This window comes from Hyla sarda, chromosome 1 (assembly GCF_029499605.1).
Source record: "Hyla sarda isolate aHylSar1 chromosome 1, aHylSar1.hap1, whole genome shotgun sequence".
Classification (NCBI taxonomy): Eukaryota; Metazoa; Chordata; class Amphibia; order Anura; family Hylidae; genus Hyla; species Hyla sarda.
In genome coordinates, this window is record NC_079189.1 from 389,868,830 (window position 1) to 389,895,735 (window position 26,906).

General features: G+C 45.1%; 1 protein-coding gene across 5 annotated transcripts in view; it reads right to left on the reverse strand.

Annotated features, from left to right (window-relative positions):
* Positions 1–10,794, reverse strand: part of SEMA4D (semaphorin 4D) — an 87,440-nt gene extending 76,646 nt beyond the window's left edge. For 3 of the 5 annotated variants that reach the window (XM_056525460.1, XM_056525451.1, XM_056525468.1), the window contains exon 1: positions 849–1,002. The gene's annotated coding sequence lies outside the window, so the exon portion shown is untranslated. Of the gene's footprint in view, positions 1–848; positions 1,004–10,773 lie in introns of those variants that run through there. The other 2 variants (XM_056525440.1, XM_056525431.1) reach the window with 2 other exon arrangements.
* Positions 10,795–26,906: the final 16,112 nt, after the last annotated feature.

Consider the following 26,906-nt stretch of genomic DNA (forward strand, 5'->3'; position numbering starts at 1 on the left):
GTGTAAATATATTGATGTGTACATGTAGATATCTATTCACAATACACTGCAGATGTCTATATACTGTACATACAGCTATAGACCTATATAAATGTATATGTAGTTAGACATCATTGTATTGTGAATGTGACAATATAAATATAAAGTACACACATCTACACTGTACACTAACAACACTGCTGCCCAACCCTCTCCAGCTGTTGCACAACTACAACCCCCATCATGCCCTGACAAGTAAAGGCTGCCATGGGAGTTGTAGTTTTACAACAGCTGGAGAGCCATGGGTTGGGCAGCAGTGTTATTACAGTTACAATAATACTAATATTAATAAATTTATAAAAGGACATCTACAGTAGGGGTATGTCCACACACTGCATATCAATGGACTTAAAATCGGTGCCAAGATTTCCCCCAATTCCATGCCAAAATCTGCATCGCATCTGCACCCTTAAACCTATATTCACACAGGACAAAATGTAAAAAAAAAAGCTTAAATAGGGAAGTGAAATAAAAAAGTAATATTAATAAGCTGACTACAGGGCTGAGATTGGATCCTAATGGAGCCCTGAGCACTCTACTGTTTTCTGGTATCTGCCATTGTAGTGTACAGGTAAAAAGTCGCACCAGTGAGCACGGTGCCCAGCGCTTAGTCGCGTTCTCCCCTCACGGTCGGCAGTTAGTGTCACGTGATGCAATGCACCCTGCGCCCGTTTAGTGTAACAATTGCGGTGAGAGCCGTGCCCGCCACAACCTGGCACCGGGAATACCCACAATGGACTGCGGTACGTATAGAAAGGGGAAGATGAGGGGACGGAGGAGGAGAAGCGGCGGCTCCATCAGCCTCTTACCTGCTCCTATATGCGGGCTGCGGTGTGGACGAGGAACAGGCTACAAGGCTCATCCCCCAGCAGCAAATGCACAGCGGCAGCACCGAGGAGGGGGAGGAGGAAGGGGGCTGTCACATGGAGGAGGGGGAGGGGAGGAGTAACGAGCCACAAAGCGCTGACTATTCTATTCAGCCACTGTTGGAATGTCCTCCCCGGCATACAGGTGTGCACTGCACTGCACGGAGAAACACGGTGGTACACCGACCAATCAACTCACCGCTTTCATTTCTCAAACTGCACTTGGAAAATGAAAGCAGCGATCTGATAGGTTGCTATAAGGAAACTGGTTATCTTTTTAAAGGGGCTGTCCAGATGAATTATTAAAAATTATCACCTGCCACATGCTAATTTAAATGGTCACTCTCAATAAAACAAACGTTTGCTATTGCACTCCTTATGTAAATAACAAATCTTTCTAATGTACTTTGTTTAAAAAAATGAAGTTTTCTATGTTTTAGGCTGCTTTCACATTATAAAATTCATCCGTTAAAAGATCCGTTATAAACGTCCGTTACAAAATCCCATTAAAGTCCATCAGATTTTTTAATTATCCGTTATGACCCATTATAGTCCGTCATGAATAACGGACGTTAGTTGTGACGGAAGAATTAACGGAACATGCACAAATTTTTCTTTCATCACAAGAAACGGATAAATTAACGGCCGTTATTTTTAACATTGAAGTCTATGGCTGACGGATGAGCCTTTATGTCATCCGTTTTCACCTGGTTTATAAGATCCGTTATTACTTCTGAGCATGCTCAGAAGAGGTGACATCAGCAGACTCCTGCAGTGCTGAGGGACTACTACTACTCCCATCATGGAACAGACTTGTTTCCATGATGGGAGTAGTAATTCTCTGGCTGCAGAAGTCTGCAGACAGCTGGGGAGGCTATATTAGTGTTTGTACTACTACCCCCATCATGAAACAGAGTCTGTTCCATGATGGGGGTTGTAGTACAGGGGCTGAGGGATTGATCGCACCGAGTTTCACTTCCTGGACCCAATGTGATCCAAAGTTATTAAGCAGGGGAACGGACTGCGATGTATGGTGCGTTTAACTTTCATTTTTAAATCCCCCGTGGGGAGCCCTGAATGGCCGCTACTGAGGAGCCATTCAGGGCTCTCCGCTGGGTTTTTATAATGAACATTGTGAGTGGCAGCAGGGGGCCATATGTATATTAACCTCTTGGGGATGAAGGGCGTACAGGTACGCCCTTGCTCTCTGGTACTTAAGGACCAAGGGCGTACACCTGTACGCCCGTGGGAATTTTGGTCCCTGCTGTGCGCCGGGCAGGGACCGGACCGGGGTGACTGCTGATATCGATCAGCAGGCACCCCGTGCAAATGCCCAGGGGGTACTGAAACCCCCCCATGTGTGAATTCACACCGGCAATTTTTATTCCAGGTCATACGGATCTCTAGTGACCCGGAAAATAAGGGGGATCGGGGTTGTCCAAGACACCCACGATCCCCCTGAAGGTATAGGAATGAGGTGGCAGGGGTGCCACCCCTCCTATCCCTGCTATTGGTCATCGAGAAGCGACGACCAAGAGCAGATCGGGGGCGGGGGGTTAACTTTCGGTTTCCCCGTTCTGCCCACCCACAATAGGCCGGGCAGAACGGAGAAACCGATGAGGCGGTGATTGGCGGCAGAAGAGGAAACCGACGATGCGGCTCCCTGGATTCTAAGGAAGCCGGTGAGTTGCCTAGCAACATCTGGAGGGCTACAGTTTGAGACCACTATACATTGGTCTCTAAACTGTAGCCCTCCAGATGTTGCAAAACTACAACTCCCAGCATGCCCAGACAGCTGTTTTGTGTTTGGGCATGCTGGAATTTGTAGTTTTGCAACAGCTGGAGGGTCACAGTTTAGAGATCCCTGTACAGTGATCTCTAAACTGTGACCCTCTAGATCTTGCAAAACTACAACTCCTAGCATGCTCACACAGCAGTTTGCTGTCTGGGCATGCTGGTATTTGTAGTTTTGCAACATCTGGAGGGCCACAGTTTGGAGATTACTTTGCAGTGGTCTCTAAACTGTAGCCCTCCAGATGTTGCAAAAATGCAAATCCCAGCATGCCCAAACAGCAAACAGCTGTCTCGGCATGCTAGGAGTTGTAGTTGCATACCTACATCTCCCAGCATGCCCTTTGGTGATTAGTACATGCTGGGAGTTGTAGTTTTGCAACAGCTGGAGGCACACTAGTTGGAAAATACTGAGTTAGGTAACAGAACCTAACTGAAGGTTTTCCAACCAGTGTGCTTCCAGCTGTTGCAAAAGTACAACTACCAGCATGCACAGTCTGTGAGTACATGCTGGGAGTTGTAGTTTTTAAACAGTTGGAGGTTTGCCCCTCCTACAGGGTACATTCACACGGGCGGGTTTACAGTGAGTTTCCTGCTTCAAGTTTGAGCTGCGGCAAATTTTTCGCATCAGTGCAAACTCCTAGCAGGAAACTCACCGTACCCCCACCAGTGCGAATGTACCCTAAAAACGCTACACTACACTAACACATAATAAAGGGTAAAACACTACATATACACCCCCTAACACTGTCCCCCCCTCCCCCAATAAAAATGAAAAATGTTTCCAAAACGGAGCCTCCAGCTGTTGCAAAACAACAGCTCCCAGCATTTCCGGACAGCCACTGACTGTCCAGGCATGCTGGGAGTTTAGCAACAGCTGGAGGCACCCTGTTTGGGAATCACTGGCATAGAATACCCCTATGTCCACCCCTATGCAATCCCTAATTTAGGCCACCAATGCGCATGGCGCTCTCTCACTTCGGAGCCCTGTCGTATTTCAAGGAAACAGTTTAGGGCCACATATGGGGTATTTCCGTACTCAAAGAAATTGCACTACAAATTTTGGGGGGCTTTTTCTCCTTTTACCACTTATGAAAAGGAAAAGTTGGGGGCTACACCAGCCTGTTACTGTACAAAAAAAAATAAAAAATTTACACTAACATGCTGGTGTTGCCCCATACTTTTTATTTTCACAAGAGGAAAGAAAGACCCCCAAAATTTGTAACGCAATTTACGGAAATACCCCAGATGTGGGCGTAAAAATGATCTGCAGACGCACAACAAGGCTCAGGAGTGAGAGCGCACCATGTACATTTGAGGCCTAAATTGGTCATTTGCACAGGGGTGGCTGATTTTACAGCTGTTCTGACATAAACGCAAAAAAATAAATACCCACGTGTCACCCCATTTTGGAAACTACACCCCTCACGGAACGTAACAAGGGGTATAGTGAGCCTTAACAACCCACAGGTGTTTGACGAATTTTTGTTAAAGTTGGATGGGAAAATGAAAAAAAATTTCACTTCACAAGTGAAATCCGGTGCAATCAATCCCTCAGCCCCTGTACTACAACCCCCATCATGGAACAGACTCTGTTCCATGATAGGGGTAGTAGTACAAACACTAAAATATCCTCCCCAGCTGTCTGCAGACTCCCACAGCCAAGGAATTACTACTCTCATCATGGAAAGAAGTCTGTTCCATGATGAGAGTAGTAGTAGTCCCGGCTGTGGGAGTCTGTAGGCAGAGGTGTTATGGCCATACATGAGGGATGTTATAACGGGTCTTAAAGGATGAATTTTTATTCAGCCGTTAGCACCCGTTATTTCATCCATTATTATACATCCGTTTTTACACAGAAAACGGATGTTTAATAACGGATGAATGCTCATAGTGTGAAAGGAGCCTTATTTGTGTTTAAAAAAGCTGCCACTAGGTGTCTCCCTACTTGCCCAGAGCACATTTACCCCCCATCTTTTGCACAGACTTTGGACTCATGCTGGCCTTAGCCAATCATAGCTCATCTCACACTAAACTGCTCTCGGCTGTGTGTAGCAGAGTGAGGTTAGGTTTCCACTGAGGTTTTTTCCCACCAGCAAAAACGCCAGGAAAAACTGCCACAGCTTTTTTCAGCATTTCTGTGGGTCAGATGCTGAGCGCCCGATCTACAGAGTGTAAGGAGATGAGGAGGGATGTATAGCATCACTTTTCACCTCCTCCGGCTGTATACTATACAGGGGTGCATAGTGTATCCGTGTATACTATGCAGGAGCCGGGAATCCTGTCACCAGACTGACAAGACTCCCTGCTCCTATAGTCTCTTTGGGCGGTATACAGCATATACAGCTATCTATAGATAGCTGTATATAGTGTATACAGAAGACGAAGTCCGCTTACCTCCTTCGCTTAATGTCCCTGTCGAGTCTGTGTAGCTCCGCCCCCTAGTGATGACATCATTATGGGCAGAGCTAAAGACAGGAGCTAGCCTGGTAAGGGTGTGAGGCTCTGTTCACATTGTCCATTTTGTATAATGTGAACAGACCCTTCTGGCCGTGTCCTCCCAGACAGGGAGACTCCAACTGTTGCTAAACTACAACTCCCAGCATGCACAGACAGCCAAAGGCTGTCTGGGCATGCTGGGAGTTGTAGTTTTGCAACAATTGGAGGCTCTCTGTTTGGGAAGACATTGCATTATGGGCACTCTCCCCGGTAAAGAGCACCAAAAAGGCCTAACCAATTTTTTGTGATTCTTTTTTCTTCTCGTTTCAGATCCGTGTATGCAGAGGATTCCGGCGGATTCGGAGGACTACTGCGGATGAACTGGATATTTTTTCTTTTAATAAAATGGCTAACGAGGGCTGTGGGGGAGTGTTTTTTTTAAATAAAATAAGTTTTTCAATGTGTCAAGATTTTTTTTAAATTGAATTTTCAGGCTTAGTAGTGGAAGCTGTCTTATGGACGGAATCCATTACTAAGCTGGGGCTTAGCATTAGCCCCAAAAACAGCTAGCACTAACCACCAAATATTACTCCGGTACCCACCGCCACAGGGGTGCCTGGAAGAGCCGGTACCAACAGGCCAGGAGCGTCATCAATGGCACTCCTGGGCCTAGGCGGTAACAGGCTGACGTTATTTATGCTGGGGAGGGCCAGTAACAATGGTCCTCAACCACTTTGTTAACGTCATATATAATGCCCTCATCATGCATCTCTCACATATAATGCCCCCATCATGCGCCCCTCACATATAATGCCTCCTGTGCTGTGCCCTTCACATATAATGCTCCTGTCATGTGCCCCTCACATATAATCCTGTCCTGTCACCTCAGGGGGCATTATATGTGAGGGGCACAGCAATGGGGGGCATTGTATGTGAGGGGCAGAGCACAGGGGGCATTATATGTGAGGAGCACAGCAGAGGGGGCCCCACCTGTCATGTGCTCATAACATATAATGCTCCCTGTGCTTTGCCCCTCACATTAAATATTCCCTTTTCTCTGCCCCCAAGTTTTTAACCCCCCCCCCTCCTCCTCCTGTATGACATAGTGCCCTCTGGGCCCTGAGCATACTTGTCTTACAGTATGCGAGCCGCTGGAACGGGATCTCAATGCGCCGGTGCGATTATGTGATGTCATCGCGCCAGGCTGCCGTGGATCACGTCCCCACGGTTCAACCGCTGTGTATTCACAGCGTGTGAGAAAGGTTTCACAGCGTGTGAGGAAGTAGATATACGACTTATATCTACTGCTCAGCATCAGCTGTTCTCCCGGCCGTGAGCACAGCTGAGTCCCGAAATCAGGACGATTCACATCAGGACGATCGCGATCTGTCCCTTACTACAGATACTACTACTCCCAACATGGAGCACACTCTGCTCCATGCTGGGAGCTGTAGTATCTGCACTAATAGACAGATGGCCCGGGTGTCACTTCTGACACCCGTTGCATTCTGTCTATTAATGTAGGTACTACAGCTCCCAGCATGGAGCAGAGTTTGCTCCATATTGGGAGTAGTAGTATCTGCAGTTAAGGTCAGATCTCAGCAGGAGTCACTCCTGACGCCTGCTGCGATCCTCTGGTATAAGCAATAGAATTGGGCAGCAGCCGCACTTGTCTGGTCCTCTGCCCGCACTATACTCCGCTGTGATGAGGTTATCTACACATCACAGATTCGTATATGCCACTGAGAGCTCTGAGTGGCCAACACTATCTGGCCAATCACAGCTCTCAGCGGGAAATATGAATCTGTGATGTGAAGAAAATTTCAAATCACAGCGGAGTATAGTGCCGGGCAGTGGAGCGGATAAGTGCGGCCGGCTGCCGGCTTCTATAGCTTATACCAGAGGATCGGAGTGGGTGTCAGAAGTGACACCCGCTGCGATCTGTCGATCAGTACAGGTACTACTACTCCCATCATGAAACAGTATGTTACATGCTGGGAGTAGTGGTACTACCTAAAAAATCTTTAAAAAAAAAAAAAAATTTAAAACACACATTTTGTTAAACACATACCGTATTTATCGGGGTATACCACGCACCGACCTATAACACGCACCCTCATTTCACCAAGGATATTTGGGTAAAAATTTTTTTTTACCCAAATATCCATGGTAAATTGAGGGTGCGTGTGTGTGCGTGTATACCCCGATATACCCCCAGGAAAGGCAGGGGGAGAGAGGCCATCGCAGCCCGCTTCTCCCCCCCTGCCTTTCCTGGGGTCTAGAGCGCTGCTGTCGGCCCTTCTCACCCCCTAGCTAGCCAGGGGGAGAGAAGCGGCGCCGACAGCCAGGGGGAGAGAAGGGGCAGCGGCACCCATTGCCGGCACCGCTGCCCCGTTGCCTCCCCCCATCCCCGGTGGCATAATTACCTGAGTCGGGTCCGCGCTGCTGCAGGCCTCCGGCGTGCGTCCCAGGCGTCGTTGCTATGCGCTGAACGGCGCGGCGCATGACGTCAGTGCGCCGCGCCGTGCATAGCAACGACGCTGGGGACGCACGACGGAGGCCTGCAGCAGCGCGGACCCGACTCAGGTAATTATGCCACCGGGGATGGGGAGAGGCAACGGGGCAGCGGCGCCGGCAATGGGTGCCGCTGCCCCTTCTCTCCCCCTGGCTGTCGGCGCCGCTTCTCTCCCCCTGGCTATCGGCGCTGGCACCGATAGTCAGGGGGACAGAACGGGCAGCGGCGCCGATAGCTAGGGGGTGAGAAGGGCCGACAGCAGCGCTCTAGACCCCAGGAAAGGCAGGGGGAGAGAAACGGGCAGCGACGGCCTCTCTCCCCCTGCCTTTCCTGGGGGTGTATCGGCGTATAACACGCACACAGACTTTAGGCTAAAAATTTTAGCCTAAAAAGTGCGTGTTATACGCCGATAAATACGGTAATTAAAATACATTACTAATAAAAAGTGTATTATTTTTATAATTTAATGGCCCCTTTCTAAATTTTTTGTATTGCCTACTAGTTTTTTAGTTCTCTTTAGATCCCTGTTTAAAAATTTATAAATTTTGTTTAAAAAAATATAAATTTAGTTAAATACAATTTTTTCCATCACTACTGTATTTTTCTTTCTTTTTTTTTCTTTTTAATGGTACCCTACAAAATTTTACAAAAAAAAGGTATCACTTTTTTTTGGATCACTAAAGTCCAAAAAAAATAATAAAAACCGCCTGCAAAAACTCCAAAGTTAAAACCCACATAGCGTTTTTCTTAGTGTTTTTTCACTCCCATAGACTTATATGGGAGGAAAACGTCAAGATTTTCCCCCAAAAAAACCATACATACTCTGAATTTGAGGACGTTTTTGAAAACCAGCCTCTGAGCCCAAAAGAGCTAAAAGATGCCCAAAGGATTAAAAAACACCAAAATGAAAAATGGCAAGTGGATCTGGCATTTTGCAGTTCACTATTGACTTACAGCTAATATCTGTCCTCAGCGTTTTTTCATAGAAAAAACGCTGTGCAGCAAAATGGAAGTTTTTCTCAGCGTTTTTTTCATGAAAAACCTCAGTGGAATTCTAGCCTGAGGGGGGAAGTTCTCCCCTGAATGGCTTCAGATGATGTCACACCTGCTGCTTCCCTGTCTGTGAATCTGACCGAGACTGAGCAGAAAATACAGAGCAATATTAACCTCTTCAGGACACAGGGCGTATGGATACGCCCTGCATTCCGAGTCCTTAAGGACCGAGGGCGTATCCATACGCCCGTGGGAAATCCGGTCCCCACCGCTAGCCGGTTGGGGACCGGAGCCGGATGCCTGCTGAAATCATTCAGCAGGCACCCTGGCACATAGCCCAGGGGGGTCCTGGGACCCCCACATGTCGGCGATCGGAGAAAATCGCATGTCAATTCAGACATGCGATTTTCTCCAATTCCGGGCTGATCGGGTCTCTGGTGACCCGATCACCCGGAAAATAGGGCTGATCGAAGTTGTCAGCAACAGCCCCGATCAGCCTAAAGGATAGGAGTGAGGTTGCAAAGCTGCGATCTACTCCTATCCCCTGCCATTACTCAGAACGGAGTTCTGACCAATGGCAGCACAGGACAGGGGGTTGCCATGGTAATTGAAAGTGAAAGTAAATTGATCTTTACTGTGGCAACCACTAGGGGGGCCAAACTGCAACTCCCAGCATGCCCAGAGAGCCAACGGCTGTCTGGGCATGCTGGGAGTTGTAGTTTTGCAACATCTGGAGGGTCACAGTTTGGAGACCACTGTTACAGTGGTGCCCAAACAGTAGCCCTCCAGATGTTGCCAAACTACAACTCTCAGCATGCCTCGACTGCCCAGGCATGCTGGGAGTTGTAGTTCTGTAACATCTGTCCCTTTAGATTTAGCAATTTTCATGACATTTTTGAAAATTGCTGCTCTACTTTGAAGCCTTCTAATTTTTTCAAAAAGCAAAAGTATGTCCATTTTATGATGCCAACATAAAGTGGACATATTGTGTTTGTGAAGAAAAATAAAATTTATTTGGAATATCCATTTTCCTTACAATTAGAGAGCTTCAAAGTTAGAAAAATGCTAAATTTTCCAAATTTTCATGAAATTTTGGGATGTTTCACCAAAAAAGGATGCAATTAACGCCGAAAATTTACCACCAAAATAAAGTAGAATATGTCACGAAAAAACAATCTCAGAATCAGAATATTCGGTAAAAGCGTTTTCGCGTTATTAATTTGTAAAGTGACGGTGGTCAAAATTGCGAAAAAGGGCTCAGTCCTTAAGGTGAAAAAGGGCTGCGTCCTTAAGGGGTTAAGGTAGAAAACTAACAAATAATAAAAATAAAGGCAGGGGGTGGCTTATCATGATGGGGCAGTGAACTGGGAGGATTATAAAATTTAACAAGATCATAAGAGGTACTCTTTAAGAAAGAGTGAGAGATAATAATTAGAGCGAAAAATCAGCTCACTACTTTCTTACACTGCCCATAGAAAATGAAAGCAGGCATATAATTGGTTGCTGTAAGGAAACTGGTTATTCTTTTTAAAAAGGCTGTCCAGTTAAATTATATTTAATATTTATTGACTGTCACATGCTCTTTGACGTTGCAAATTCTTCTAGTGATGTTCACCATGCTAAGAGCTTGTTCACGACTATAACACAGCAGTACGCCGGGAGATACGTTCGTGCGGTACCTAAATTATACTAACATAGGCAAGAGTATGTCACTTTAGGCTATGTTTGCCCAATGTACTATTGGCTACAATTTCTTTGGGGTATAGAAAAGTTTTTCACACTACGCTTTTCTGTACCACAAAAAAAAGCATATAGTATAGATCTACTCATGTATACATTTAAAACGTGTGTGTAAATTTTTTTTATTATTATTTTACCATTTTACACATTAACAAAAAAAAATAAAAAAAAACTTGTAACTGTAACCAAACATATATGATTAAATAATATGCAACTTTGATCCAAGCTGATGGATGTAAAAAAAAAGGCAAACTGTCTCGGCACCAGGGAGGTATCACTTGAGCACTGTAGGATGCAGATGGCTATGCCACTGAGGTCAGTATGGAGGTGCTCCCGTATGGAAAACCACAACTGTACAGGCTGGTATATAGAAAATAACATAGCACTCACCTACTGACTGGTGCAAAAATGGACACTTTAGTTCATAGGCGTGATTAAGAAGAAATTACCGCGAAACGGAGCCGTCGCTCCCCATTGTTTGTCCGTACTCTCCTGTTGTTCCTGCACCTTGGAATGAAATAAAGTCTGATAAGTACTGGAAGGATTAAGATTTTTAAATAGAAGTCATTTACAAATCTGTTTAACTTTCTGGCACCAGTTGATTTAAAAAATAATAATATTTTCCCCTGGAATACCCCTTAAAGTCATGCTCACATTAGCAAAACAACAAAGTAATCTTCACATCAAAAAACACTAAGTAACACTGAAGCTACCTTTTAAAGGGGTACTACGGCCCCAAGACATCTTATCCCCTATCCAAAGGTTGGACCCCTGCAATCTAGCATGCAGCACCCACCCGTACCTACTGCCGGAAGCGCTGGAGGTTCTCAGTCTCTTGGGAGCTGTGCAGTTCCTATGGGGATATTCTCCCATCATGCACAGCTCCCGGGACGTGACATCATCATTGAGCAGTTAGACAGAAAACTTTAGAAGCTAATAACTATTGGAAGGATTAAGATTTTTTTAATAGAAGTAATTTACAAATCTGTTTAAATTTCCGGAGCCAGTTGATATATATATATAAAAAAAGGTTTTGCCTGGAATACCCCTTTAAAATCCACACTGCCAATGAATTTCTGCTGTAGTTCTCCACAGTGTGTGGTTGATATTTTGGAAATCTCATTCAATTTGCCTGTACTTTGCAGGTATGTTCACACGGCGGATTGTCCGAGCAGAATTCCACTTGATTTCAATGGGATTCTGCTTCACTGTTCACACAGTGGAAATCCTGATTCCGGCAACTGCAATAAAGAATAGACTTCTCTTGGAAATGCACTGCTGTCTATGAGACGGTGCATTTCCGATTGGTCCTTGCACCAAATGTGTAATTATTAAAATGTGCGGCATGTCTGAATATGTTTTCTGTCCGGACAAACATGGCCTAAATGTTGCACATTTTTGGAATGGAAATTCCATATGGAAGATCCACAGCATATCCTCCACATGTGACTGTTAGGCCATGTTTACATGTCAGAATTTCCATGTCACCAGCTTTATAGGCACCAGCCCAGCCTGTATATATACCAGAAGGCTGGTGCCAGTATTTAGTCTGCTTTGGCAATGGGGACGAGATGAAATGGTCAAAGTCTCTTGCAGCAGCTTAGTACTAACACAAACAATATGACAGTATTGCCTGTAATGGAGGAATAATGAAAGGGGATGTGATGCATGAAAAACCCTAAAATGGATAGTTTTCATAAGAGAAAAGTACACTTTGTCAACCGTCAAGATTTCCAGTCACATTGAGCTCTAACAAGCGATGAAATAGTCATATGTTATTAGAATACAGGAAATGTCTACAACCACGACTGAGGTACCCTGCTTTGGAAATACCATCTGCAAGCTTTCGGCGGTTACCATCAGAGACTGGGTATTTCCCTGAGATATGACTGGAGACTGTGGAGGTGATTGTTAATATTGGTAGCTGTATGGCTGATCCAAGTATCATGCTGATAAACTACATTTAGGGTGCGTTCCCACCTAGTGTATACGCAGCGTATTTCACGCTAGAAAAATTTGCGGCAGCAGGGGGAAATACGCTGCGTATTCCTTGCTCACTATTATGGACATTTATCAACGTGTTTAGTCAGGTTTTCTTTACTATAATTGTCGTAAAATTGTCGCAACTGCGACTATGCGATTTTTCGTGCGACATTTTGACTGGAAAGCGAGAAAAGCAAGTTTTCCAAAAATTAACTTTGTAGTAATAATTTTAAAATGGACTATGGGTAGTAAGGTATTTATTAACTGCGACAGTCGCAACTGCGCAAAAAAGTCGCAACAGGGTTAAAAATTGACTAAATTTACTCCAGCTCAAACATGGAGCAGGAAAAGCTACTACCAAAGTAAAAAAGGAAAAATTGCTTACGTGAAAGAAAATTATCAACAGGCTGAAACCAGTTGAGAAATAAGTCGCACATAAGCAAAAAAAAAGTAAGGAAAAAATTACTAAAAAAAAGAATACATAAGCAAACATTGATAAATGTCCCTCTATATAGACAGAGCTTTCCAGTGGCAGCCCTATGTGTGCAGTGAGTTTTGGAGGCAGAAAGCCCTGTGTGTATAGTGAGCAAGGAATACACAGCGTATTTCCTCCTGCCGCATACGCCAGGTGGGAACGCACCCTTAAAGGCTGACATGTGCAGTAAGGAGAACCATTGACCCATTAGCAATGTTTTTTGGCCTTCTGGAATACTCTACATTTTCCGTAACTAAAAGCTTTAAAGCAGCAATAGGAAGTCTTGATTTGTATTTGTATTTTTTGCAGATATCTTATAAAGGCATTGTGGTCCAACCTCTGAAAGCTACACTAATCCTTAGAATGAAGGAGTTGTACCACTTTTTAGTACTGTGGCTGCTTCCACAGGCTTACATGCGGGGTGTGGAAGTTGTGCCTGGGCACACCCTAATCATCCCGAATACAGCACCAACGTCCATTTTCTCACTCACTAGTCTTTAGTCTAGTGCTGCCACAGAGTGCAATATGGGCACACTATGACTACCTCAATCGTCCCCAACAGCGCCCATTCTCCGAGCTTGTAGTGACCCCAGCAAAGTCAATCCATGCAAATCAACCTGGCTGGAAGTACCACCATGTAGAAAATTAAGTAATGGTATCATACATTATATTTTAATAGTTTGGATAATTATGTATGCGGTGATACCAAATATGTTTTAGTTTCTTTTTTTTTAAATGGCTAAGCCCAGGCTACATCCTTGGATCGGCGGCAGGAGGCAAGTAAGGGGACCCTCCTCTGCAATCACGTCATGGGCGGTCCATGAGCTTCACTGCGCTACCGACAAGCTTTACTCTCTCTTTAGATGCCGTGATCGGCATTGATCATGCCGTCTAAAGGGTTAAATGATTGCTGCTGCCAGTCATTAGCACTGAGTGTCTGGCAACTGATAGCAGCCGACACTCACTGCTCTGAAGCTCCTGCAGCTCCTGCGCCTGCTTCAAACCAGCTTAAAGGGGTACTTCAGAAAGTTAAACAGATTTGGAAATGACTTCTATTAAAATAATCTTAATCCTTTCAATAATTATCAGCTGTTGGAGTTGAGTTGTTGTTTTCTGTCTGGCAACCTTGCTCTCTGCTGACATCTCTGCATGTCTCGGGAACTGCACAGAGTAGAAGAGGTTTGCTATGGGGATTTGCTTCTAAACTGGGCGGTTCCTGAGACAGGTGTCATCAGAGATCACTTAGACAGAAAAGAACAACTCAACTTCATCAGCTCATAAGTACTGAAAGGATTAAGATTTTTTAATAAAAGTAATTTACAAATCTGTTTAACTTTCTGGAGCCAGTTGATATATATATATAAAAAAAAGTTTTTTTCCTGGAATACCCCTTTAAGGATTCAGGGCGTCGTACCAGGACACAAGGGAATACTTGTATGCCCTATGGCTTGAACGGGTTAAACAGGTTCTCAGGAAGAAAAAAAATGCTTTCAAATCAACTGGTGCTTAAAATTTTTACAGATCTGTAAGTTATGTCTATTTCAAAATCTTAATCCTTCCAGTACTTATCAGCTGCTGTATACTCCAGAGGAAGTTGTGTGGTTCTTTCCAGTCTGACCACAGTGCTTTCTGCTGACACCTCTGTCCATGTCAGGAACTGTCCTTGGCAGAAGAGGTTTTCTATGGAGATTTGATCTTTTTCTGGATACTGGGCCTAAATGATCTTTTTCATATTTCATAAGCACAGATGTTGAAGTCTTGAGAATGTAAAAATGCATTCTGCAAATAATAAGCAAAATGACATTGTTTCAAACAAAAATGTGACACCAGGAGTGTGGTTTTAACAGGTATGTTTAGGGATGTTGGTGGTAGTAGTCTTGCAGACAAAGTTCAACTCAAGTTGAAACAATCATTGGTATCCAAGTGTCGGGAAAGAAATCCTCAAATGCTGGGATTTTGGATAAACACTTTTTAAGTTAACTGAGTAAATTGCAGGATCACAATACAAAATTGACAGTTCAGATATTGGAGACAAGGTTACACAGGTGCAATTGAACTTAGTGAGAAGCCACAGTCACAGTCTACTGGAAATTGTGGGACTTGTAGTACTTGTGGAAGCAATCTGGACAGACTTGACTCAGGACTTTACACTGTTTGTTGACAATTGACAATCCTGACTTGTGCTTACTGACTGGTTGCTGACTTGGACACTTGAATTTAGAAGCTAGTTTCCTCTTTTGTGTTGCTATAGGCTAGAGGCTTACGAAACTCTGAATCGCTTTGGATATGACTACAGATTGATTTACTGGATAACACAGACAAGAACTGGGTACTTTGCTGACGGGGTTCCTTTAGTCATGCATACCACCAGGGTCTTCACAGGGGCAATCCATGGAAACTAGAAAGGCCACTCTCCCCTCACCTATGTTTCATCGGATGAAGCCTGGACACCACTTCTGGAGAACATCAGGAAGAAAGGCCCAAGAAACATGTCTATCACTGGAATAAATGCGGCCCTGAGGATTGCCCACTCCCTTATCCTAGTGCTAGAGAGCTCCTGCCCTAAAGCACCACTTAGACAATGTTTTCCCCCTGGTAACGGGATCCATGTAAAAGTACTTCAGCAGGCTTTGGAACAGGTGACAGGTGGACAACACTTGAGGCCTGCTCCCATTAGAGGCATGGGAGCAGAAGGACCCTGTGGGAGATTGTCTCTCTCTTCTGGCCAAGACCAGACTAAACTAACTAGCTGGACTCCTCCCTGTTCCATTGGACTAGGGTGGAGGCAGGGCTGGCTTGCCTTGATTGGCAGAGGACTGTCTCCGTGGCTACTCCCCCGTTCGTACAGAGGAAAACAATTAACTCTTACAGAGCAGTTAAAGGCATGGTAGCAATAAATGCTGGAGAACACAAATAAAGACATTTGTACCTCAAAACACATTAAAACTCAGATCAGGATTAGAAACAGGCACTTTGGGGTAACAGCCACCCAGACAGAGCTCAGGTAGTAAAGGTGTTCTGCTTTGGGACACCCTCACATATTTTATCTTAACAAATTTTACGTTACTTAATTTGTTTGTTTTTTATACGTTACATGTGACTTCTGGAGAGCTTTATCCTCAGATTATGGAAAAGCAGTAGACTATCTGTCTGCATTATATTAGTGGATATCACATGCTTATATGGAGTATGACTATGAGAACTAACAGCACACCACAAACAAAGTAATATCACAAGCTTTTTGATAGCTTGGCTAACTTTGTAAAAGAAAGACAGGATAGTTTATGTAACGAACAATCATGGGACAATTTTTAGACCAGAAATCACACTCTGGGTGGCAAATATGAATCAGTGATGTGAATTTCTATTCACATCACTTGCCGGCCCAGAGTATAGTGCAGAGATGTCAGATGTCAAACTGAAAAATGTGGAGAAGGCCTTTTGCGTTTTCCTATTGACTTGCAACTAACATTTGGCTGCAGAGTTTTTTCATTTTTGGCATTTTTTATTGGCGTTTTGAGTGGAAACTTAGCCTAAGGGTGCGTTCACACTGAAGAATTCAAGAGGAATTCAAAAGGAATAATTTCGGTCAGGAAATTGTTGCCTTCTGTCATTTGCGTAAATGATGAGGAATGAAGGAGGAGGTTATTTAATTCTACTATTCTGAATTCCGCTTGCAATCCACTCGAATTTCGCTCGATTCCGCTTGAAAACTATGTCGGGCAGAATTTTTTTTTACCAGTGACTTCTATTGGATCCTGCTCATGGATTCCTCTTGAAGAATGAACATTTTCTTTCTTCAAGCGGAAAGGAATTCAGCGTCGGAATTCTGCTAGCGGAATTTCCGCAGTGTGAACAGGACAGCAGAAATAACATTAAAGTCAATGGGCAGAGGAGATGTGCATTAATTTGGAGCAGAGAATTCAAGAGGAATTACTCAAGTAAATTCCTCTTGAATTACTCAGTGTGAACGGGCCCTTACTGAGAAGAAGCTTTTTTTTCTTGCCATAAAGCCCAGATTGGTGGAGTGCTGCAATGACGGTTGATCCAATCTGCACACAGGATCTTTGGAGCTCAGCCCGAGTAATCATTGGGATCTTGGTTCTCTCTTTTACCAAGGTCCTTCTCCCCTGATTATTTAGTGAACTTCTTCCATTTAAGAACTATAGAGGCCAATGTGCTCTTTAAGTGCAGAATAATTTTTTGTAAAGTTCTGTGCTTCGACGCAATTCTGCACCTGTGCTCTATACACAGCACTTTCCATCCACAATAGAGTTTTCCTCTACTTTATATTAAAATGAAATTTTTGTTTTTCTTTTTTAATACATTTGCAAGAATTTTCCAAAATGTTTATATTACTTTGTCCTTAAGTGACATTGGCCGGCATTTATCATTGTAGGTGTAAGTGAAGCCTTTTTCTACACCTTTTTTTGTGTGTTGGTAATGTGTAGGAACAGCAAATTTATTAAAGGATTGCAGAACATTTGATACATTTTGTGCAGGTAAACATTTTCTAAAATTCCAATCTTCACATACACCAAGAAGCTAAGCTAGGTCTGGGCTGGTGTAGTTTTATAAACTTTTTGGTGGCTTTGTGCCTTTTTTGTGCCTTTTCACAAAAAGGCGCAGTTCATAAAACCCTTCCATATCATGCATATTGCCAAAATCAGTGGATTGCAAATCAGCAGAAATATGTAAACCAAAAGGCACAAAAAAAGGTGCAAATAAACCCTACTTGTGCCTTTTTTGGGCCTTTTTTAGACATAAAAACAGTCTAAAGACAATGATAAATGTCCACCATTGAGTACAGAATGGTCGGGGGAAATATGATTTTCTTTGATTGTAAGCCTCAACAAGAATTTTACAAGGTATCGCAAATCAAAGCAACAGTAAGAGTTTCTCCACAGTAAGAAAAGGATAGATTCTGAAGAGGTTTTTAAGATGCAGATATTATGAGTGCACAAGTGATTGAAATGGAGTGAAAGACAGAACTCAGTTGCAATACATCTATACCCTAAAACTGTGGCAGGAGTAGAAGCTCCCATTTGTTGAAGATGATGTTCACACCAGGAAATGGCATCCCACTTTTGGTATATGTCTAAAAAAAACCTGGCTTGGCGGTATTCCAACATATACCTCAGCAAATAGTCACAGGATCCATTAATTTTAAAGTGCTAAACATATTCTAAAAGTGGCAATGTTATGCACACTTGTATGGTGCTACACCTACACCCCCTCCCCCCCAATTCTCTTACTTACTTTTAAATTTGAGTGTTATTGTCATTTCAAATTTTTTTTAAACTAAATCTACATTTTTAAACCATCACAGCGGCTAAGATTTTCAGGGAGAAATTCAACAGATTAAAGAAGAAAAGATGGCTACCTGCTGTTCAGTATTTGGCTTTCTAAATAGTACTAATAACATGTGAGATGAGTAGACAGATGGACTACTAAAGCAGAACAGTGGGTAATCATGGACAGCACGAGAAGTCATTTCCGACACACACTCAGATATTCTCCTCAGCTGACATTTGTTTATCCAACATGGAAAAAATATCAATAAGGCCAAATTATATAGGCTTAAATCATATAAACCTACACCTAAGTTATGTGATTCACAAAAAAACACTTTCCCTACCTGAAAGTCAGAATTTAGCCTTGCAATTTACCTAGCATCCATCAGTTTTTACATAAAGGCTTACAGTGACTTTTAGTACCAAACATTGGTGGCTGGGTTAAAACTGTTGTCTGTAGAACATAGATTCCACAATAGTTAATTAGAGGAGGACATGACAATTATGAGGACAAGACAGAAAATGCGCTGCCTGTGAATAAGGCCTGGCTGCTAGACAAATGAGGGTGCAATCACACCACGTTTCAGAGATCCAGCTGGGAAATTTCAAAAACGGGTGCTCCCATATCTGGTCGGCAAATTTTTGCCACATATCTGGTTTTGTGGCCGGACTAAAAACTATGGTATGCGCGGTTTTCAGTCAGGCCACAAAACCGGATACAGGACAAAAATGAGCCGACCAGAGTCACTATCTGACTCCGGTCAGCGCATTTAAATGAATGAAATTTGGTGCCGGACCGGCTTGGATACAGGAGCACCCGGTTTTTAAATTGTCCAGCCGGATCCAGCAGCCAGATCTCTGAAAAGTAGTTTAAATGCACCCTCATTTGCCTAGCAGCTAGGCCTCATTCACAGGCAGCACATTCTCTGTGGAGCCGGGTCCGGCAGGCATACGGTAGGGGGCAGTTTTGACATTTCCCTGCCAGATCTTGTAACCGTATAAGCTAAAAGGGGTGTGAATGCACCCTAAGTTGGATTTGGAGGAGCAGAAGCAGCAGCGGGGGCAAGGTTTTCTTCACATAGTGGGGTGCCTCTACTGTCCCAGACATAGAGGGGCATTCATCAATATTTTACTAGTATACGTGCTATTATAGATGTGAAAAGAGAATATACCTTCCTGCTCCAAATTCTCCAAAGGTCGCATGCCACTTGATGAATTACGCCCATGCTACTCGTTTAGACTGCTTTCCAGGGCTGAAGTGACATGGTGTGAGTTTGTGTGTAAATCACGGTGCTGCAACGTTTTTAGACTTTTTTGAGACTTTCAGAGAAAAGTCGCAGATAATGAATCAGTGGCCACTGCATAAAACTAGTCTAAAGAACTGCACATGGTAGTTCATTTTCAGATATGATCTATAGCAAAAGTCACAATAAAGACGCAAGGGAAGTGACTGAGACTTTTTTGAGACAATTTCATATAAAAAAAACCACGATCTAAACAGCTTGATGAATTCCCCTCATATTTCCTATACTTGAACCCTGGCCACGGCTTACTTTTTTGTTTGCAGAGATGGCGCAGTGCCACGTTTTCTGCATCTGGTAGGGTAGAAAAGAATTTCGACATGGCAGAATACCAGATAGGTACACAACCACCTGACTGTGCCCCTCCTCTGGAAGGTTCTTTTCTCGGGCCTGCAGATGCAGAAGCGTTGATGTCACCTGCTCCAGATCTATTCAGACCAGCAAGCCTATGTCTGGTACGTTTGACAGGTATTCTGGCCCCACCTCGACTCTGCTTTTCTTCACTGACAATACCACTACCACTACATTGTAATTTTTAAACTCCTCTCCATCATCCCTGCCACTCCTCTTAGCATATCCGATCATAGGATCCTTGCTCCCCCTCAGCATGTCCACCATGATTCCTTACTATATCACCACCAGACCTACTAATGATATGGCCTGCCAACGCTTCTTAACATTTTTTAAAAAATTTATGACTTACTACAACTCCCCCTTATTGTCTCTTCTCAGCATTGATGGGTTCTTTGCTCTTCCTCAGCATACCCACCATGAAGCCTTATAGTATCACCACCAGCCCTACCACCACCAGTCCCACTATTGCTATGCTCAGCCACTACTTGCACCCCCACCACTGCAACACACTCCAAAGACTGACTGTCCTCACACAACTCCTCTTCATGGCTAATGCTATTCTTCTGCTTAGCACTAGAAGAGGAAGCAAAGGCAGAGATGATGGAACAGACCATGTTGGAAGAACATTTCCAGCTCGTCATGTAACTGCAGATGATGAGGAATTCAGGCTCAATCTCATATTGTCAGACTCTTTCTCTGTCTGAGATGACCAAGAAAGAGTCCACCAGTCTAGAAGGGACTTATTATCCTCCAAACCACTCAACCCCTGAAAGACAGTAACAAAATTGCTGATGCTACTGCTACTACTAACCAGGTACCAGCCTGCTGCTACTACCTGTACTGTCCATGTGCATATGGGAGGTGCCCACAGAGCTGCTACTGCCATTAACGTGCTTACTGGCAGAAGACATGGCAGGGGTGGTCTTTCCTCTACCCCTTACTCTTCCAACCATTTGTTTAAAAGACATTTGACCTAAAATGTGTATTTCGTGTTCACTCTCTGTACTTTCAATGCATATTTATGTTAAACACAAGCAGAAAACTATGACCCTAATTAACTAAGAGTGTTGGGTTTTATTAGTGTGGAAGGTTGTTTTAGACTTGCATGATTCTATTCCATATACCATAAGGATTCATGGGTCGGGAAAGTTTTTTTCTTGGTGGGAATTTCCAGACAGTTATTTACAGGATTTTCGGTGTAAATAGGTTGTGCTGTGAGGACACTCCTTTTTTTGGTTGGTCACACCTCTTTTCTGGTCAACCATGCCCCTCTTTCCAGTTTGCAGGTGTATTTTGGTGCATTGCACCACAAATTACACAACCAATTCTGGTGCAGACATTGCCAGTCAACTTTCACTCCTAACACTTTTAAAGGAAAACTGTCATCAGTGTCATAGCACTAACCTGCTGCTACAGGCAGGTAGTGCGGGTGACACTGATGACAACCATACTTAGGTGTTTTAGCAATTATAAACACATCAACATAAAACCATAACCCACCCTCTCCCAGAGGCCCTCCCCACCTCTCCAACAACATCCACCCCCCCCCCAAACATAACAGTCCAACAGACACTCAATACTTTCAGTCTGTATTTATGTTAAACACAGGTAGAAGGTGGCAGGTTTGATTAAACCTACATCATATAGGCAACTTATAGGCCTAAAATACGTATTCCACTTTCACTGTAAACGCTTTCAATGCGTATTTATGTGAAACACAGGTAGAAATACTATATGTCTGTTTTATATGTATATAATGTACTATATTTATTAGCCTAAAATGTGTATTTCACGGTTACTATAAACTCCATATGGTTACAAGGATACCCAATTTATGTAGATTTTATTTTATTTTGCTACTTAAAAAAATTATAACTACATGCACCAAAATTTGTATGTTTAAAATTGTCATCTTCTGACCCCTATAACCTTTTTATTCTTCTGCATACAGGGCTATATGAGGGCTCATTTTTTGAGCCGTGGTCTGTAGCTTTTACTGGTACCATTTTTTGTTTTGATGAGGCTTTTTGATCTCTTTTTATACATTTTTTTTATGGTATATGAAGTGACCAAAAGTATATGAAGTGACCAAACAATTTTGGACTTTTACGCACCCAGCGGTGCCACATATGATTATTTTTATTTTTTATTTCACTATTTTATTTTTTTTAAATGGGAAAGAAGGGGGATTCAAACTTTTATTAGAAAGGGGTTAATTCACTTTTATTAACTTTTTTTTTTACACTTTTTTTTATAGCCCCCACAGGGGGCTCTTTTGGTTGCATACACTGATCATTGCTATGCCATATCCATGTTATCGGTGCTCTGCTGCTCCAGCCTGCTATGCAGGCTTGGAGCAGCAGATCACTGATCGTACGACGAGGAGGCAGGTAAGCACCCTCCTGCTGTCCTCTCAGCTGATCGGGACATTGCGGTTTCACGGCGATGGTCCGATCAGCTCGACTTTGATCGCGGCGTCTAAAGGGTTAATGCCGGCATTGGCCCGATCGGCGGTGCCCTGCATTAACCCTGGGTCCTGGCTGCTGATAGCAAGTTGTAATGTGATAGCTGTGATAACTTTTATGGGCTTGTTCTGCAGTGACACTGCTGGGATCTGTACTGCACCAACTGGACACAGGAATGCAGGTGACAGGAGGTCACTTTTTGAGGTCAGCCCACTGATCAATGCTTTGCTTAGTTTGCTTTCTATTAGATTTGTGAAAGCTGTCCTATGCACTGTTTGCTCTGTCTCAGTTTTTTCTCTAAGATGTTGGGCACAATACAGTGCATAGGGTTTAATGAGTCTCTTAAACACACCCCTATGCGGTCTCCTGAATGGCCTGGGAGCTGTGTGTCACATAATGCAAGCCATAATTGAATAACCTAGGATGCAAGGTATGCTGGGCTACCATGAGGTCATCTCTGTGTTCCCAGTCCTTCCTACATTCATTCAGGCACCAGTACGCCATGTGTTTCTCATCCCTTCTGCTAATAATAATGCCATTGCTAGGCTTGTACGAGGACCCTGCAATCGGCTACCTGAGGTAAGATACTGATCTTGCCTCATGGCAGATGTGTTCCTGATGCTAAATAAGTGTATATGTCTGGGATATTGTCTGAACGTGGTGACTAGTTAAATAAATGTAAAGAGAAAAATAGAGGTGGCACTGGATCTGTGTCACGATGCCGGCTGGCAGGTAGTGGATCCTCTGTGCCAGAGAGGGATTGGCGAGGACCGCACTAGTCGACCGGTTCTAAGTCACTACTGGTTTTCACCAGAGCCCGCCGCAAAGCGGGATGGTCTTGCTGCGGCGGTAGTGACCAGGTCGTATCCACTAGCAACGGGTCACCTCTCTGGCTGCTGATGATAGGCGAGGTACAAGGGAGTAGACAGAAGCAAGGTCGGACGTAGCAGAAGGTCGGGGGCAGGCGGCAAGGTTCGTAGTCAGGGTGGATAGCAGTAGTTCTGGTACACAGGCTTTAAACACACAATACGCTTTCACTAGGCACAAGGGCAACAAGATCCGGCAAGGAAGTGAAGGGGAAGTGAGGTTATATGGACAGGGAGCAGGTGGAAGACAATTAAACTAATTGGGCCAGGCACCAATCATTGGTGCACTGGCCCTTTAAGTCTCAGGGAGCTGGCGCGCGCGCGCCCTAGAGAGCGGAGCCGCGCGCGCCAGCACATGACAGCAGGGGACGGGAACGGGTAAGTGACCTGGGATGCGATTCGCGAGCGGGCGCGTCCCGCTGTGCGAATCGCATCCCCAACGGCCAAGACAGTGCAGCGCTCCCGGTCAGCGGGACCGACCGGGGAGCTGCAGTGAGAAAGACGCCGTGAGCGCTCCGGGGAGGAGCGGGGACCCGGAGCGCTAGGCGTAACAGTACCCCCCCCCTTAGGTCTCCCCTTTTTTTTGTCCGGTGACTGCCTCCCCTGGGATGAGGACACCGGGACGGAATGGATGGTTTCCTCAATGGCAGGCAGTACAGCAGGAGTAGGAATGGGGAGGGAGGGCAGAGGGTGAAGCTTGACACGGGGCAGGGAGACACAAGGACGGGAGCCATGAGGGGACACAGAGGCTTGCCTGAAGGGACTGGGAGGGGGGGAGAGGCATTTTCTGTGGCAGGCAGAGTCCCTAACGACCTTAGGGGGACCGGATACAGGAGGAACCACAGGGTCACGGCAGGGAGTATTGGGAACCGGTTTAAGGCAGTCCTTGGAACAAGAGGGACCCCAACTCTTGATCCCCCCAGTGGACCAGTCCAGGGTTGGGGAATGGTGTAGAAGCCAGGGTAGTCCAAGGAGAACTTCGGAAGTGCAATTGGGAAGGACAAAAAATTCAATTTTCTCGTGATGAGGTCCGATGCACATTAGGAGGGGCTCCGTGCGGTAACGCACGGTGCAATCCAACCTGGCTCCGTTGACCGCGGAAATGTGGAGTGGCTTGACAAGACGGGTCACCGGAATGCGGAATTTATTCACCAAGGACTCCCGAATAAAATTCCCAGAAGCACCAGAGTCCAGGCAGGCCACGGCTGAGAGGGAAGAGCTGGCTGAAGTAGAAATCCGTACAGGCACCGTGAGACGTGGAGAAGCCGACTTAGCATCAAGAGACGCCACACCCACGAGAGCTGGGTGCGAGCGTGCGTTTCCCAGACGTGGAGGACGGATAGGGCAATCCACCAAAAAATGTTCGGTACTGGCACAGTACAGACAAAGATTCTCTTCCTTACGGCGATTCCTCTCTTCCAGGGTCAGGCGAGACCGATCCACTTGCATGGCTTCCTCGGCGGGAGGCCTAGGCGCAGATTGCAGTGGAGACTGTGGGAGAGGTGTCCAGAGATCTAAGTCTTTTTCCTGGCGGAGCTCTTGATGTCTCTCAGAAAAACGCATGTCAATGCGCGTGGCTAGATGAATGAGTTCATGCAGGTTAGCAGGAGTTTCTCGTGCGGCCAGAACATCTTTAATGTTGCTGGATAGGCCTTTTTTAAAGGTCGCGCAGAGGGCCTCATTATTCCAGGAAAGTTCAGAAGCAAGAGTACGGAATTGTATGGCGTACTCGCCAACGGAAGAATTACCCTGGACCAGGTTCAGCAGGGCAGTCTCAGCAGAAGAGGCTCGGGCAGGTTCCTCAAAGACACTTCGAATTTCCGAGAAGAAGGAGTGTACAGAGGCAGTGACGGGGTCATTGCGGTCCCAGAGCGGTGTGGCCCATGACAGAGCTTTTCCAGACAGAAGGCTGACTACGAAAGCCACCTTAGACCTTTCAGTAGGAAACTGGTCCGACATCATCTCCATGTGCAGGGAACATTGCGAAAGGAAGCCACGGCAAAACTTAGAGTCCCCATTAAATTTGTCCGGCAAGGACAGGCGGAGGCTAGGAGTGGCCACTCGCTGCGGAAGGGGTGCAGGAGCTGGCGGAGGAGATGATTGCTGCTGAAGTTGCGACTGAAGTTGCTGCACAATGGTGAATACTTCTGACAGCTGGTGGGTTAGATGGGCGATCTGTCGGGATTGCTGGGCGACCACCGTGGTGATATCAGAGATATAAGGCAGAGGGACGTCAGCGGGATCCATGGCCGGATCTACTGTCACGATGCCGGCTGGCAGGTAGTGGATCCTCTGTGCCAGAGAGGGATTGGCGAGGACCGCACTAGTGGACCGGTTCTAAGTCACTACTGGTTTTCACCAGAGCCCGCCGCAAAGCGGGATGGTCTTGCTGCGGCGGTAGTGACCAGGTCGTATCCACTAGCAACGGGTCACCTCTCTGGCTGCTGATGATAGGCGAGGTACAAGAGAGTAGACAGAAGCAAGGTCGGACGTAGCAGAAGGTCGGGGGCAGGCGGCAAGGTTCGTAGTCAGGGTGGATAGCAGTAGTTCTGGTACACAGGCTTTAAACACACAATACGCTTTCACTAGGCACAAGGGCAACAAGATCCGGCAAGGAAGTGAAGGGGAAGTGAGGTTATATGGACAGGGAGCAGGTGGAAGACAATTAAACTAATTGGGCCAGGCACCAATCATTGGTGCACTGGCCCTTTAAGTCTCAGGGAGCTGGCGCGCGCGCGCCCTAGAGAGCGGAGCCTCGCGCGCCAGCACATGACAGCAGGGGACGGGAACGGGTAAGTGACCTGGGATGCGATTCGCGAGCGGGCGCGTCCCGCTGTGCGAATCGCATCCCCAACGGCCAAGACAGTGCAGCGCTCCCGGTCAGCGGGACCGACCGGGGAGCTGCAGTGAGAAAGACGCCGTGAGCGCTCCGGGGAGGAGCGGGGACCCGGAGCGCTAGGCGTAACAATCTGTAGTTACTCAAAGTTTATTCCATCAAGTCATGGATACAACTGTGGCCGACGGGCCGTTTCTCGCTCACATGCGCTTAATCATGGCCAATTGAGCGAGAAACGGCCGCAGTTGTATCCATGACCTGATGGAATAAACTTCGAGTAACAGCAGATCTAGTGCCTCCTCTATTTTTCTCTTTACATTGGATTGCCTCTCTGGATTATCCGAGGACAGTGCACTGACATCAGGTTACCACTACCAGTGTTCAGGTGTTGACCTAATTCACACTACGTCTTTGCGCTATAGAAAAAAGGTACGCGGCAGTGCCGTACTCACTATTTTCTTCTATATGGACTAGTTAAATATGTTCAGACCATTAAAGTGAATAGGCCTGCTGCAGTGTGCTGTGATTTTTTTTTCATGTGATGCTGAAATATACCGGGGGCAAAAGCCAATAATATTGTGTGAACCCAGCTTTCAAATACTTTTTCCTTTTGATCAGGGGCTTGTATGTGAAGTGTAAATAACAAAAGGAAACTGGTTGATAACATTAAGTACAATACAAACTACGACAATTCTTATCATAACAAGACAGTATTGAATCTTCTAAGATGAAATGGGAAGGTTGAAGGCAGGGGGTAGGAGAGGTATCAATAGATGTAAGGAAACTAATTATGAATGGTATGTATGTCACTCTAAAAGAAGTAAGGATGTTGAAAAAGTATCAAAGAGAACTGAGGAAATGTCTGCTCAGAGGTACAGGAACATGGCAAAATGGATTTCAAAACATGACATCTTAAAAGTCTATGGGGGAGATTTATCAAAACCTGTGC